The sequence below is a fragment of the Rhinatrema bivittatum genome, chromosome 2 (assembly GCF_901001135.1).
Source record: "Rhinatrema bivittatum chromosome 2, aRhiBiv1.1, whole genome shotgun sequence".
Taxonomy (NCBI): Eukaryota; Metazoa; Chordata; class Amphibia; order Gymnophiona; family Rhinatrematidae; genus Rhinatrema; species Rhinatrema bivittatum.
In genome coordinates this window covers 106,654,101-106,670,957 of record NC_042616.1, presented here as the reverse complement: position 1 = coordinate 106,670,957, position 16,857 = coordinate 106,654,101, and the positions used below count along the sequence as shown (strand labels likewise).

Sequence of the window (16,857 nt, the reverse complement as noted above, 5' to 3'; positions counted from 1 at the left end):
TAGAAGTTCTAATCCAACAGTGGAACTACAAATTCACTTCAGTGACTGATATCTTAGCTCCTCTTTTACCCAGACTGGTCCTTCTCGAAACTCCTTGTTTTCACTAGGGCTGCCTTTGCCTCAAACAGTTATCTCATCCACTTAAACCAGAATAGTGGAAACACAGAAAAAACACCAACCTCTGTAGCTGAAAGGAAGATGCAAAAATAATATTAAGTAGCCATTTGACAGACCAAAAATGACTACATCTCCAAGCAACTAGAACTATTGCTGAACCATAAAGTAAACTTTTCAAACTAGTTCAAAAGCTCTCCAAACCAGAATTATACGCCACCACTGGGGACCACACAGCAGAAGACTTAATGGATAAAATCCAGACTAAACTCTCCATCTTTGATGCTTCACACCCAATCATTTTGTCACAATTACTTCTTCCCTGATTGACTCTTCTCTGAGTGCACCACTCTGTTTGTTTACTTCAGAACCATCATTCTTAAGAAGTTAAGAAGGTCCTTCAAAGAATCAGTCAATCTATGATTCACTTGCTGCTATCCACCGTAATTACTCATCTTATCCCAAGGCTCTTATCTAATCCACTAAAAAAAGTAGTAATCAAACTTATTCTGAAGAAGCCAAGCTCTGATCCCAAAATAATTGATCACTGTGACCCACTGTCTAGCCTCCCCTTTCTAGTAAAAAAAAAAAAGTGGTCTACTTATTGATTTCCTTAAAGAGGGCAACATTTTGCTTCCTCAACAATTGATTTCAGAAAAGCCACAGAACTGAATATGTCCTTTTGGCCATCATTAACTGCATTCATGTAAAAGCAAACCAAGGGGGGGACTCTCTCCTAGTCTTATTAGATCTTTCTGCTACCTTTTACATGGTTGATCACAATTTTCTGCTTCAGTAGTTATGAAACATTGGCGTCGAAGGCATTTTCCTCAAATAGTTTGAGTATTTTCTATACAGCAAAACACAATCCTTTTCATGGGCCAACACACTTTCAACTGAAAAAATTCTCACTTGTGGAGTGCCATACGATTCTGTTCTTTCCCTGATTATCTTCAATATTTGTATTTGTCCCATTTTTGACCTCATATGGTTGTTTAACATCAAATGCCCCCTATTTGCCTCAAAATAGGAGCCAAGCAAGCCTCTTTCATTGCTAATCTCAACAACTGTCTTAGCGCAGTAGCCCAATGGCTTAGTAATCACAAACTTAAGTTAAACCTCGCCAAACCCAAAGTCCTCAGCTTAAGGCACCAATGTCATCCCCTGCTGTCTGTCTTCTCTGTCAGAAGCCCCACTTCAGCCAAAGAATCAGTAAGAAACCTTGGGATTCAACGCAACCAAAATCTTTCTAAAGTAGTAAGAATCTTCTTCATGTCAGATTTGCCAACTATGAAATTACATTAACCAGCACAACCTGACTACTGTAATTCATACACTAATCACCGGTTGTAGTGACTATTGTATGTCACTGCTGTATCACATCTCTCAGTGCAGTTTGAAATGCTTCCATCTCCTAAAAATCACTGTGGCCAGAATTCTGATACTGGCCAAAGCAATCGATCATGTTAAGCCGATCTAGCACAAGTTGCACTGGCTACAACAGAAACTAGGGTACAGTTCAAAACATTATGTGTTGTCTTCAAATAACCTCTCACTTACTGGAAAAAAGTAAAAGCTTGGCTATTCAACCACGCCTTTTCCCCAACCTGTTTGTTAATAAAGTATTAATATCCAATATGTCAGGATATTTATGCAAGGCTGACTCCACAGGACACTCTGATATGTTACTGCTAATGTATCTGTTAGTCTAATATAAACCAATTGTAATTCACTTTTGAGACCATTCTTGGGGAAAAAAAGCAGAATTTATTTATTTATTTATTTTTAATTTTTTTTTTTTTTTTTTAATATACCGAAGTTCTTGTAGGGACTACAAATCACTCCGGTTTACATAAAACAATGAACTGCCCAACAGAGAGTGGAGCTTTACATAGAACCGTAGAACATATGGAACAATATAACTGGAAGACAATTTAACATAGTGATAAATAAGTATTATAGTTTAACTGGTAATAAATAAAAAATTATATTATTTAATATAAGCAGTATAACTATTTAACGCAGAAATAAAGGCATATTAACAATGCCAAATATATATATAGAATAAAATGAATTTTTGAACTCAAAGATAGTTGTCCATTTGCAGAGTCTTAAAAGTAGGACTTGGTCCGGTGTCCATAATTAGGGGATACCTAATATTTAGGATGTCTGATGTCTAATATTTAGAATGTCTTATGTCTAATATTTTATGTCTTATGTCTAATAATGTCTTATGTCTAATAATGTCTTAGGATGTCTAATATTTAGAATATCAAATGTTTGCAAATGAATAGCGAACATGGCACAGTATATGGTAGATATAGATAAGACACTTCAAGGACGCGCTGTATGATAAAACTAGGCCCCGCAGATACAACAGGAAACTAAGTTAACTTTCTCAAACACTGAAATAAAATTCTAGTATCATGTTCTGTGATATTTTCTGTAATGACACTAAGAAATGCTGAACACCTTGGCCCTTTCATTTGCGGTGAACAATTTGAATAATCCTTCAACGTACTTTACTTGCTCTTGGTGGCATTTTACTTATGTTCTGCTGAAACTTTTGGCTTCATGATTTTGTACGTTTTACAGTTTTAAACTCTTGAAATTCTGTTGCTGGCTTACACTTTGATTTGGTTTTGTCTTTGTTTTGTTTTGTTGGGATGGGATGGGAGCTCTTACTTTATAAGAACATAAGAAATTGCCATGCTGGGTCCTGTTTCCAACAGAGGCCAAACCAGGCCACAAGAACCTGGCAAGTACCCAAACACTAAGAAGATCCCAAGCTACTGATGCAATTAATAGCAGTGGCTATTTCCTATAGCAGTTAAACTAAATGCCATACAGCCTGAGCCAACATTAACTAAATCTCATCAAACTGCAGGAACTGTGATTGGATTGTCTCCTTTACTTGGACTAAATTCAGACTGATCCAAAGGTAACAAAATGAACTTTTGAAACCAAATGGGTTTCTTCTGTTCTCTTTATTATTATTATTATTTATTTCTTTTATATACCGACATTCAATCGAGATATCACATCGGTTTCCAGATAACCAAGAGAATAGGGCGTAGTCCGCCCTATTTTACATTATAACATGGTAACCAAAAAAAAAAAAAAAACAATTATAACATATTATAACAGTGGTACATGGAACAAAAGGTTATAGGATATAACAAAAGGTTATAGAAAATAACATATGTACATGAATGTGTTGTTGATAAAATAAATTTAGGATTAGGGACTTGTTGGTTAGGTAATTTAGGAATAGAGGTGGGGGGGATGAGGGAAGGGAGGGGGGAAGGTGGGGTGGGAGGAAGTAGCGGAGTGAGGGATTCAGGGGGGTGAGAAGACTTGAGTATGGGATGAGGTGGGTTGCGTTCGGGCAGGTTAAGGGTCGGGTGGGAAGGCTTTTAAAAACAGCCATGTTTTTAGGTGTTTTTTGAAGGTTTGCAGTGATGGTTCATTTCTGAGACAGGTGGGGAGGGTGTTCCATAGGGTGGGTCCCGCTATTGTTATGGCTCGTTTGCGGGTTGCGTTGAGGTGTGCAGATTTGAGATTGGGGATGGCTAGGAGGCCAGTGTTGGTGGATCTGAGGGTTCTTTGTGTGGGGTGTGGATGTATTGCGTTGTTTAGCCAGTTCATTTTGTTGTTGTGTATTTTTTTGTGCATGAGGGTGAGTGTTTTGTAATGGATTCTTTGTGTGATGGGTAGCCAGTGGAGTTCTTTGAGGGTAGGTGTGATGTGGGAGGATTTTTTGTTGTTGGTGATGATTCTGGCGGCGGCATTTTGTAGAACTTGGAGGGGTCTGATGTGGATTTCTGGTAGGCCGATGAGAAGGGAGTTGCAGTAGTCGAGTTTTGAGAGGATAATTGATTGAAGGACTGTTCGGAAGTCGTGCGCTTGGAGAAGGGGTTTAAGTTTTTTCAGGGTTTGGAGTTTGAAGAATCCATCCTTAATTGTATTGGAGATGTGTCGTTGAAAGTTGAGTTGGCTGTCAATTGTTACTCCTAGGTTTCTTGTGGATGGAGTGAGTGAGATTTGTGAGATCTGTGGCACTCCCGTGTTGATTGAGGTTCCTGGGTGGTTGGAGGGGGTGCACTTGAGGGGATAAGAGGGACGGTCATCGTGGATGTGAAGGATTTCTGTTTTGGCTTGGTTGAGGCATAGTGATAGTTGGGATAGTAATTGGGACAGATTTGAGCTGAGGTTGTTCCATTTTTCCATGGTGAGTTGGATGGACTTGTTTATGGGGAGAAGTATTTGTATGTCGTCTGCATAGACGAAGTAGGTGAGGTTTGCATCTGAAAGGTATTTGCATAGTGGGAGATTGTGGGTGTCTTGAAGACCAATTTGCATAGTGGGAGATTGTGGTGTCTTGAAGACCAATTTCTTTAAGTCTGGCGAGGAGTGTTCTGTGATTGATGGTATCAAAGGCGGCTGATATGTCAAGGAGTATCAGGAGGAACGATTTGCCTTTGTCACGGCCTCTGAGGATGGTATCAGTAAGGGAGAGGAGGAGGGTTTCAGTGCTGAGGAATTTTCTGAAACCGTGCTGTGCTGGCTGAAGAACATTATGGGTTTCAAGGTGGTCTGTAAGTTGGTTGTTGACTGTTTTTTCTATGATTTTTGCTAGGACATTACAGAGGACATTTTTGCTTAGAACATTACAGAGGAATTGTAGTTAACTGTTTTGAACTTTATCGCTGTCTTGAGAAATTTCATATTCAGAGTTTTGAACGACTCTCTTTTTACAAGTAGAGGTCAGTTTTTCATAAATCTTTGATTTAAAAATATTTTTCTTGCAAATAGCAAAACCAACACAGATTGATATAAGGGCAGCTTATGTGCTCTAATCACAGTCGTGTGTTTCCTAAATGTAATACAGCCACTTGGAGATCTCACACAGAAGATTTTGCCTATTGTTAAGTGCTGTAGTTGGGAGCTGAATCTTTAGATTAGCTGAGGCCTCTTTACAGTACAGAGTGAGAAACTTTACTAAAATGATTTCTGAGCCTTGAGGAGCTTGCTTGTAAAGCCTTCTTATTTCCTCCAAAGTGAAAGCTGTTAAAATGAGAGCATTTGTTATCAAAGTCTGGAAACTTTCTTCTCTAAGGTAAGCTCTTGATTTGCCCAGCTTGTGATTAATTTCCAATGAGCAGCGGTCATAGTTCTGAATCTGGGTAGTTGATTGAGAGAATTTCTGATACTGATATGGTAATTTTTTGTATGTGGAAATATAAAGGTCCTTTTTGTTAAAGCATTGGCTTTGCATGTAGAGATACGAAATAAACTGAGTAGCCTAAGCCTTAAGCATTTCTCCTATTTTATTGTAAATACCTTTTTCCAGGTTTTGTTGCTTTGCTTATCCAAGGCAGATATCTTGAATAGGCTTCTCTATTTGTCTAGCGAACAGTGGGTGGGTGGTCTTCATGCTGTGCTTGCACATGCATTTATATTATTAGAGAGTTCTTGCACACTTGTGTCATTGCTGCTGAAATTCTGGATTGCACGTTTTAGAGAGCCTGCTTTTACTTAAAAAACAAGACCCAGCAGATGTCACTTCTCTGTGGCCCTGCTATATATCAGCATGTTTTTTTGAATTGGGTTTTACTCGCTACCCAAAGAGTTAAGAATACAAAAAGATCAACATTTTTTAGGAAAGGATTAAAAACTTGGCTATTTAAAATGGCTTTTGAAACTGATCAAACAAAATGAGAACAGCCGATACGGAATACAGTATGAGTAAAGTTTGATTGTAATAATTGTCCTTGATTTTATGTATTTTTATTTTTTATTTTAATTTATGAATGTGAATTCTGTGAACCACTGTGATTATCTAATAGAATGATGGCATAGAAATAAATAAATGAAAAAAATTAATTTTATTGTATAAGAATGAAAGAGAAGATAGAGGTGGACAATTAAAATGAAATGAGGGACATAGACAAAAATAGCACAGAGCAGATGAGAGAGAGGTGAATGCGGACACAGGAAGAGAACTGTGATTGAAAGAAAAACCTAACTTTTGGGATACAGTCGTACACCTAGGGCTTCTTTCATTTTTCTATAAAAAGGGCATAAGCTACCTGCATTCACTTTTTAACCCTTCCCATAGATAGAGCATCTGTCCCTAATTTTTGATTGCAAAATGTCTACATTTCCTTATGTTAATTCTTCATTTCTTTAAAAAAAAAAAAAAATCATGCATTCATCATTTTAAGTTAATTAAATTTATATTACCCTTCAAGAATTAGCCTGTTTGTTGAGAACAGGTTCTACAACTGTGCAATAATTTCCAAAATATCAAAGGGCTCTGGAGTGAAGGATCATGTGATAAGAGTGAAAAGGGGAGACTTAGGAGTATTCTAACAGGCTAATTTTAAAATGACCATGTGTGCGTTAAAACATGCACATACCCATTCCAAATCCCAACTTACCCTATGTTTCAGGCTCCTGGTCCACTTTTGATAATATTGCTCCATCTGCCATCTCACTGATCTTATCTAAATTAAAGATCTCACAAAGCCCTTTTAACCTGTGCTCAGGTTACCTCTTACATGCCTCTTGTGATTATCTCTCTAACCACTTAGCTCTTCTAGTTAATCTTTCCCTCAATTGAAATGCACATCCATTCTGCCAATTCCAAAGAAAATTAACTCACACATCAGATCTAAACAATTTTCGCTCTATTGCATCTTTAACTTCACTTGTGAAGAATATTGAATCTGTGATTTTGCATCGGCTTTCTGATAATATTACTGACCATTCTATTCTCCATCCTAATCAACATAGATTTCGAAAAGGCCACAGCACAGAAACACTTCTTCCACCCATCTTTGTCAACATCATTCGTGGATAAGACACAAATACTGATTACACTAGGGATTTACTTGAAATCTTTGTGGCCTTTGATACCATAGATCATCAGTTCCTTATCAGAGGCCTTCAATAGATTGGCATTTCAGGCATAGTACTTAATTGGTTCACCTCTTTCATTTCCAACTGTCTCCAACGAGTCAATATTGGGCAGTCTTACTCCGACTGATATTCTGTTACATTTGGTGTTCCCCAAGATTCTGCATTATCCGCAGTTACCCGCAGTTATCTTTAACCTTTATGTCGACTACTGGATGGTCTTGGCATTAATTTTAAGATCTATGCAGACGATATACAATTTTTCATTCCTTACAATCACTCTTGGCCCACCACCCTATCCTTCATCTCTCTATGTATCACTTCTATCAAAACTTGGCTTTTTCATAATTGACTCAAACTAAACACATCAAAAACTGAAATACTACACCTCTCCACAATTCCATTATCTTCTTGCCGTCCTCCTGCCCATCTCCTCATTGATAACTGTTCCATACCAATTTCCTCTAAAGCCCGTTACCTTGGTGTTTTACGTGATTATCTAAATTATCCATGACCAACCACATTTCCTCCGTGGAAAGAAATTCCTTTTATAAACTACATCTCCTAAAAAACCTAAAACCTCTGCTATTTTACAACGACTTCCGTTTAGTTCTTCAAGCACTAATATTTTCTGGTTTCGATTAATATAACGGTCTACTCTTAGGCCTACCTGATTGTTCTCTTTGCCCTCTACAATTAGCACAAAATGCAGCAGCCTGAATCCTCTCTGGTTCTAAAATTAGAGATCACATTTCCCCGTTCTATTCTCTCCTTCCTATTTCCCTACTGATTCATTATAAAATTATCTTTCTTATCCATAATTTAATCTACAATCCTTCAGCCATCTGGCAATGCACTCTCCTCTGGCTTTATCAACCATCGCGACAATTACGCTCCACCAGCAAATGTTTGCTCGAGGTACCAACTGTATGCCTGGCTAGATTAGATCTTTTCAGATGCCAGGCTTTCTCTATTGCAGACCCTTCACTGTGGAAATCCCTCCCTGACAAGCTCAGATTACTTTCCAACAGTAAGGATTTCAAGAAATATTTAAAAACTTATTTACGCTTGCCTACAAATAGTTTTCCTTCCTTGCACCTTCTTTCTCCTATTTTCTTTTTTAAAGTATTGTATATATATTTTGTTTGTTTTTATGTCAATTTGAGTTTTAATTATGTATGTTGAATTTTGTAAGCCGCTTAGGCCTACCCTCACTGATTAAGCAGTATATAAGAATTTAAAAATAAATAAATAAGATATGCTGCAATTTTAAATTGTGCACGCACTTGCATGCCTATGTTTTAAAATACAGCACCTGCGCATAAGTATGCACCTGATCTTAAGTGATTGCTCGAGAAAACTCACTTTGCGTATCTTTCCTAGGATTTTGTCGGCTTTTATGTGTAAATATAGGTGGATTTTAAAACCTGCTCATGTGAGGAACAACTCACTTTTTCCAATTAGGCCACCAGTTTGCCCAGTTAATATCAAGGTCTTCAAGACTCCTCTGGTTCTTCATCCTGCACCACCCCCCAGACCCCTCACCCTCTCTTGTAAGCCCTAAAACTAGAGATCTACAGATTTGTTCCTCATCTAGAGTAGCAGTAAAGTTATGCGGATAACAACGCAACGTGCGCTGCAGTCTACAGATTTAAAATATTGAGTTGTGTGCGTATCTTGCCCCACCCTGGACACCCATGGCCCCGTCCCTTTTCTCGCCCTCTTATTTTTTTAATGCACGCATACTTGTACTTCGTGGCTTTTTACAATCCGTATTGCTCACGTGCGGCTCACATATGCGCCTATTTACAGTAGTGGACACATGGAATGGCTTTCCTGTGGAAGTGGAGACCAGGAGAGTAATCAGAATTCAAGAGATTATAGGACATGCACAAAGAATCTGTAAGAAAGGAAGTGACTATAAAGCTGAGCAAGATATGGATGGACAGTCAGGAGGGGCTGTATGGGTCTTTAACTGCCATCAGTTCTATGTTTGTGTATGTGTGTGTGTATATTTTTTTTCATGGCATATTAGGTTTTTCCTTTTCTGTTAAATTTCTAGAAAGCCAGTGGGGTTTTTTTAAATCTTTTGATTGATAATTGCACTGATGAGAAGGACTGACTCCTTTATTTACTGTTCCTGGGTAGCTGTCTTTCAAATACATCTTTTTTTTTTTTCTTTAAAGCACAATTCTAGATTAATGAGCTGCTACCGGTTAGCTTGCCAACTTGAAATTGAATGCATAGTGATGCTGCTACAAAAGAGAGGGAAAAGGCTTAAACTGTGCTCAAAACTAAGACTGTTCTTAAAGTTCCATTAGCCACTTAGTTCTTTCCTGCTATTTGTAGGTAACACAAAATATTTTGAAGTTCAGTGATCCTTGATTTTGTAGGATTTTAAAGAGAGCATATTGTTCAAAAGGGTTTTCGCAGCTGTAGGTGCCTGGGGTGGTATAAGAAAAAAATAGAGGGATAGCTCTGTCAGCAGAAGAGATGCTTTTAACAAGTGATGTAGTTAAGAGGTCAGGATGACTTACTAACCTGCAATCAAAGAACAGCATAAGTGGAAAATAAAAAACTGAAGAAATATGGGGCTGGATTTTAAAAAGGTTACGCACGTCGCCGGGCCTGTTTTCAAAAGGCCCGGTGACGCGCGTAAAGCCCCCGGGGCTTTACTAAAAGGGCAGTCCGGGGGCGGGGTATAGGTGGGGCGGTCAGGGGGTGGGGCGGTGCCAGAGACCTCCGACACAGCAGCCATTACTGCTGTGTTGGAGGATCGCGCGCCGGCAGGCTGCCGGCGCGCGCAACTTGCGCTTGCCCAAAGGCAGGCGCAAAAGGTAAGATAAAAGTCAGGGGGGGAGGGTTAGAGTAGGGCTAGGGAGGGGAAAGGTTAGGGGAAGGGGTGGGAAGGTCAGGCTAGGGGGAAGGTCTTTCACAGGCTGCTCTGATTTCGGAGCGGCCTGGGAGGGAATGGTGGAAGGCAGCGCAGCTCGGCGTGCGCAAGGTGCACAATTGTGCACCCCCTTGCGCGCGCCGACCTCCGATTTTATAACATGCGTGAGCCTGCGCACGCATCTTATAAAATTGCGTGTCCATGTGCGCGCGCCGAGGGTGCGCTCGCAGCCTTTTAAAATCTACCCCATAATTGTTTGGAGTACTGGCTATGAAAGTTGTTCATTTAAAAAAAAAAGTATGTTACTAGGGCTTTGCATGGCCGTTATAGCTTCATCATTTGGCAGCATGAGGCTGATCATGAGGTGGATGCTTGGCATGGAGGAGTAGCCTAGTGGTTAAAGCAGCAAGCTGAGATCCAGGGAAGACGGTTCAAATCCTGCTGCTGCTTCTTGTGACCTTTCCAAGTATCATCTCAGGTACAAATGTAGGGCCTCGTTTACAGGTAGGATAACTTTCAAATAGTTGCACATGAGCATGCAAAAATCTAATCCTGTATTTTATAACCACGTGTGTGATATACACAGGTTATAAAATATGTACAATATATCCTGTAACATTCATGCACATGTAAAAAAAAAAAAAAAAAAAGCACAGATGCATGTTGCACTTATCTGACTTTACTCGGATAAGTAATGTGCAACTGCTATAGTTAACGTAATTTTATGTTTAACTTGAAAAATATATGCATGGAGATTTTACCAGGGTAATTAAAATGCTTGTATCCCCTGTAAATCGGAAGATTGTACCACTTCACCCAGTCCATCTGCAGGTCATCAAGACCAGCCTCAACTCCCCTTATTTCACCTAGAAATTTAGAAAATCTTCCTTTAAGCATTGTCCCCCTAGAGACAGAACGGGAGAAAAGCCCTCAGATTTTAAGCCCTCATAAAATACCTTCTGTACCTGAATGTAATTCATTTTTGAGCTCGTGTTCGGAAAGGAGCGGAATCAAAGCTAAAATCCAAATCCCCACAATCTAATAAACGTGTGGAGGAGCATCCTGGGTTGGACCTGAAATTTTGGGGGAAAAACTGGGGAAGAATTTTAAAATATTTGCGGATAGGTTGGAAGCGTTGCAGCTAATATTTTTGCACATAAGTCAGGCAGAAACAGAAAGTATCATTTTCCCCCTTGCTATAGTGAATAAATATAAAATGAATATCACTTGTTGCTTATTCGTTTAGCTAAATAGGCATTTTGTGTTGGAAAAGATGTTATCTTTTTTTCTCAGTGAAGCGATGCATGATTTTTCAGCTGGTGTTTCTTGCTGTATAAAATAAGGGGAAAAAACCCCCAGTTAAAACAACATTTTTACCTAAGCTGGTATGTCCCAGCCATCTCACTCACCGTAATGCTTGCAGACTGCCCAGCATTCGCAATCATCCCATTTCTGTCACATAGAAACAAAGAATTATGATGGCAGATAAGGATCATAAGCCCTTCCAGTCTACCGATTTTCATTTTGGTGCACTGCTGGAGACCCCAGTTGATTTCTGGCTTTCTGAAGTTATTCCTGGTTCTTCCCCGCTAGCAAACTTTTGCTTTAGAACTCACTGGAAAAAAAAAAAAAGCTTTGCTTTGTGTACATTATTTTTCACTTTGAAAGATTTGCATGGCTCCCACATATCCCGCTCCCTCTCCCCCTCCTGATCTCTTTTCCTCATCTCATTTGGCTTTTGGTTCAGGTCCATAACTTTCAGAGTTACGATCTCCAGAACTGGATGCAGTACTCCAGGTGAGGACTCATCAATGACCTGTACTGAAGCATAATCCCCTTCTCTTTTTTGTTGCTCAGTTTAAATATAAACTCCTTTTAATTTTGCGATTTAGCAAGCATCAGTGGCTGAAAGACCCTTAAATACAAGGTTCATCACCTGGCTTGAAAATTGAGATACAAGGCATTTTTTCTCTTTGGGCTTTGAAGAACCTCTCAGTTAAATGTCATCTTGTGACGAGGCGTAGCTATTCATTCTCATTCTTGCCATCCCTTAAGTCTCATCCTGTCCAATGCTTAAGTGAAGGCTCTTGATTTTACTACCCAGTCTGTGTCTTGCAACAATTGTGGCCATGGACTAGTTAGCTCAAGCTATTTCCTCATCTCGCTGGTTTACAGAAGCCTTTGCCTGTGTCTCAGTAATTGCCATTTTGTTGGTCCTTTGGACCGGCTCTTTAGAAGGCTCCTTATGGTATAGCAGAACCAGTTTACTGTAATTTAAACAGTAGGCTGTTTGTCTCTCTCCCCCAGATACATCTTTTCCCCATTAACAGAAAAGAAATTGATGAAATTCCCCAAAAGGAAATGCAACTTTTTTTTTTTTTCAAATTACTTAACGATTGCCCCAGAATGCTGTGAGAATGAACTGTTTCTCACATCATGATCCTTCTGGCAGTTTGTGGACCAAGCACCAGAGAGCAGGAGCCCGTGATTTCTGAGCTAGGCTTGAAAGTTAGCCCTTAATTCCTTTGCTTTTGTGATGCTTAATCTCTTATCTCCCATTCAAGTCACAGGCGCAGACCTCATGAAACAATGGCAAGTTATAGTGGGGTGGGGGAATGAGGAAGCTGTCAAAATCCCGGTGCATGAAGAATCCATAAGCTGTTTTGAGCTCATAATAAACCACCTTTTCCTTAAAAAAAAAAAAAAAAAATGGTAAGGTACCACGACCTCTAGGACACCTTTCTTTCTGGTGTGGTTTTTCGTAAATAAGTCTAGAACTCTGTGACCATTAGTCTTTAGTGTGTCTCGTTCATTTTATGCTGGTAGAGGCCTCACTTAAATGCTCTACAATTGAATGTATCCCTAGTGCTCTAAGCAGTACAGCTGCAGGGAAACCTGCTTTTCTCTTGATCTGAGAAAGTGGTATTTATGTAGCCATGCCTTCTGCAATTTTAATGGATATTTTTGTGATTGAAAGTTTGCAGTATATTTAGAATAAATGATGGCTTTGGAAACCATAATTCATGTTAAGCTTTCTTTTTCTTTTTGGCAAATGTAATTTTCTCTGGGGGCTGCCATGGCAATGTGTGGCCGAACCAGGGACTGGTCATGTTAAAAGTGACCGTGTGCAGAAGGAGAGAAACACTTGAAAAACTGAATTTGGCAACAAAATAATCTTTGTGGTCTTTTGCTAAATTGTTACCTAAATACATTGAAAAAAGTATTGGATATGTTTACGGTATCTGTGAACACTCCATAATGACCCCAGTTATTTCTGAAAACAGTACTACTATTACTAAATTAACACGTTTATAGCACCACTCAACATACCCAGCTCTAAACAACAACACATAAGAGATGGTCCCTGCTCAGTAGAGCTTACATTCTAATCAATTCAAGGCAAAAGGAGGTCTTGGGAATTTCATTTATTAAGAAAATGGTCAAAAATGAATGAGGCTGTAAGTGGGGCAATCGAGGGTTAAGATTTAAAAGCAGCTTCAAAAAGGTGGGTTTTTGAGGCTGCTTTTAAATCTTACAGAGCAAACTTTGGGCCGGATTTTAATACCTAGGCTCGGGCGTACATTTATGCGCGCAACCCGCCGCACACAAATGTACGCCCGATTTTATAACATGCGTGCGCAGCTTCACGCATGTTATAAAATCCAGGGCGGCCGAGCCCTAGGGGAGCCCAGATGGCTTTCCCCGTTCCCTCCGAGGTCGTTCTGAAATTGGAGCGGCCTTAGAGGAAACTTTCCTTCGGCCCCCCCCCCCCACCTTCCCCTCCTTTCCCCTATCTAACCCGCCCCCTCCCAGCCCTACCTAAATCCCTCATACCTTTATTTTGTAAGTTATGCCTTCCTCTGGCAGGCGTAACTTGCGCGATTCCCCGGCACAGCAGCAAATGGCCGCTCTGGATTACCCAAACACCAAGAACATCCCATGCTACTGATGTTCCTTTGCATGGATTGTTAAAACTGCAGTACAAGGGGGAATAGTGGCAGGCAGGCTGCCTTGGTGTTGTCTGGAGAGATCTACCTTCCCCCTTTCCAAAATATTCCTTTCCTTTTTGGTTCTTCCTCTGTCTCATCCAATTATAATCAAACCCCTGCATATGCTTGGTTTTTTTGTTTTTTGGGGGGGGGATAGAAGGGGGGGGATGGGGGCCCTCCTTATCCCTCGGCTCCCTTCAGTGCCTCTCCACCCCCTCTAGGTACTTCTGCTTTGGGATCCGGCCCTCCATGCTTCTCCCATCCTCCCTCCCCCTGAGTCCCACCTCTTGCCTGGGGGTGGAGCTGGTCAGGGCTCAGTCATTCTGCTTTGAAAAGCACTGCCGCCCAGTCCTAGAATAGATTCAGAGTGGCTGTACGATTTACATCAGCGCTGGGAGCTAAAAACATCCTGAGGTTAACTAACCTGCTTACTCCTCATACTCTACGGCCTGCAATTAGCTTTATTTTTAAAAGACTGTGTACCCTAAAGTATAATGGTGCTCTAAGTGGTAGTACTTGGGACAGTGGTGTTTAAAGTGAGATAGCCTCACGTTCCCCCATTGATCAAGCTTTAGGGCTATTGGTAAACAGTTAAGCTTTTGCTGTATGGGACTTTTGGATGTAAATTTGCTGCTAGGATTATGGATATTTTTGCTTCCTAAGGTACAGGTGAGGTTTTGAAGGTACTTATTTCCCTGTGTGTTGATGGAAGTGAAAATCCTGCCAGTTTTTGGACGGGAGTGTAGCTAATAGTTTTCTTGTCCCTGGGCTCTGGGCGTTTGCCTGGAGCCAGAGGAAATGCTTTCTAATCCTGGTGGACACTGATTATTCTGCTGGAAGAGCCACAGGATGTACAGTGGGAAACGCGTGCTGCCAAGTTTGCAGGAAGAGACTTCGTGGGTCAAGGTTGCCGGGTAAACCTTATAAAGCCATGAAGGAACGAGAGCGGGGGCAGGGAAAGGGACTGGACCTCCAAAAATGGGAATGAAAGGCTTTTGTTTCACAAAGCGCCCCTATCTGTAAGCTGTAAATAATGAAACAGGCGCTTGATGCGGAGGAGAGCAAAGCTGATGGTTGGAAACTCTTGTCAGTGGTTTTTACTTTTGAAATAAACCTTTGCCAGAGAAGCAGGGCCGCAGAACCGCTCTCTTCTTGAGGAGTCCTAGAAAGCCGGGAGAGAGACCACGCTGTGATCTCACTGCCAAGTATTTACATCTCAAGCAAGTAAACACCCACCGTTGCTGACCGCAAGTCCCAGCCTCTCCATTCTGCTCCCAGAGCTGGAACAAGAGACGGCGCCTAAACTGTACAGGCAGAAACCAGAAGGGAAACTACATTTTTGTTCCCCTCAGCCGCCTGCAATGTGGGTTCATATTCTGAGATCCAAGGATGTTCTCTACATCTGTGCCTGGGGGGGCATTTGACTGGTTTGCTCCTGAGGAGGTAGGTTATCTAGACTGGAAGGTCACTGGACTGTGGGGGGGATAGTAGGAAATCCAGTGAGGGGTTGATCTTTGCTTTGCTTGTTTTAACATAAACTTAATGAAAAGAAAAACAGCAAAGCGGCCAGGTTGAGATGATTCTGCCAAGATAATGTCTGCAGATGGGTTTGCTTTGTACACACCGTGACAGGAATTAACTTTACGTTTAAGCCAGAGTATGCTGAGCATGTTCCCTGGCCCTCAGATTTACCTCTAGTGCCTTTGTGCCAAAGAAAGCTTCCTTCTGCAGCTCCTAGGCTGCAGTATGGACAGGCGACAGCCCAAGATGCACTTGGACGTTTTGTTTTTTTTTTATCTATCCCTGAAAAGTACTTCTTTCTTGATGGGCTGACACAGTATCTGAATAATTTGTTTTGAACTGACATTATGGGTATGAATTAGAATGGATTGGTAGTGCATGACTGTGTATATATATATATAATTTTTTCAAACTCCTTGTCCGTTTTAAAAATGTTCCTTGGAGCTGCAGAAATATATTTCTCTCACATTCCCAAAATCTTAAGAGAATGATTCGGGTCTTTTTTTGAAACAAACGCTCTGTCGTTACATTGCGCATTTCCTGGGTTAATGACATTCTAGGAGAGTCCCCCATCTCTGTTCAGTTAATATTTTAGTATCATTAAATTACATGAAACAAATGAGGAATTTCTTTTTGTCAGCAGAAGATGCATGTGTTCTGTTAGGATTGGAGTTTATTTGAGAAAAGTAGGAGCTTTTCTCACTAATCTCTGCTGTCCCTTTCCAGTGTCCCCTCCCCCATCTTTCCTGCTGATAAAGCAGGTAACTGAGAACTGCATGGATAACCCATGGGTATCACTTCCTACTTCATTTGTTGAACACAAACAGTTAAATTGCTCCATCTTTTGAGCAACGTTGTTGGAGGCCTGGTATCGAATTGCTGATTTGCAGTTTAACATTAAAGGGTGATGCAGCTTTTGTAGATAAATTGAAATTTGCAATTGATAGTAATGATTTCAAGTCCTGCTGGGGAGCTTTAACTTTAGCACAGTGCTTGCAATTTCCTTGCCTGATTTTGAGTTTCTGATCATGTTGCAGACGGGTGAAAGATGATAGCATTGACATGGAATGTCTTTGCACAGGGAACAAGCTTGGTCATCTGATGCAGTCGTAAAACTTTAGGATGCAGAATGGAGCGACTTCTCTGAAGGACTGTGCTGTCAATAAAGTTAAAATATCCAAGAAACACAAAGAGATATAACTACATTGTTTTGTGCAAACCCACACTGTAGAGGTTGTGCTCGGAAAAGTCATCTAGGGGTCCACAAGATTCTTTTCTTGCTCCTTTCAGCCTGTTGGAGATGTAAATTTGTGGATTCTGAGCTGGGAGTATGAACTGTATCCATTTACTTTGACCATCACTGAGGATGATAAGATAGGATTGAAAAAGATCAGACATTGCTGTTTGTAGACACATTTT

General features: G+C 40.4%; 1 protein-coding gene across 5 annotated transcripts in view; it reads left to right on the top strand.

Moving 5' to 3' along the window:
- The window catches only part of DIP2C (disco interacting protein 2 homolog C), an 851,589-nt gene that overhangs the window by 303,799 nt on the left and 530,933 nt on the right, over positions 1 to 16,857 (top strand). Inside the window, exon 1 of one of the 5 annotated variants that reach the window (XM_029588530.1) lies at positions 14,506 to 15,360. The exons of the other annotated variants lie outside the window; for them this stretch is intronic. The gene's annotated coding sequence lies outside the window, so the exon portion shown is untranslated. Of the gene's footprint in view, positions 1 to 14,505; positions 15,361 to 16,857 lie in introns of those variants that run through there. 5 annotated transcript variants of the gene reach the window in all.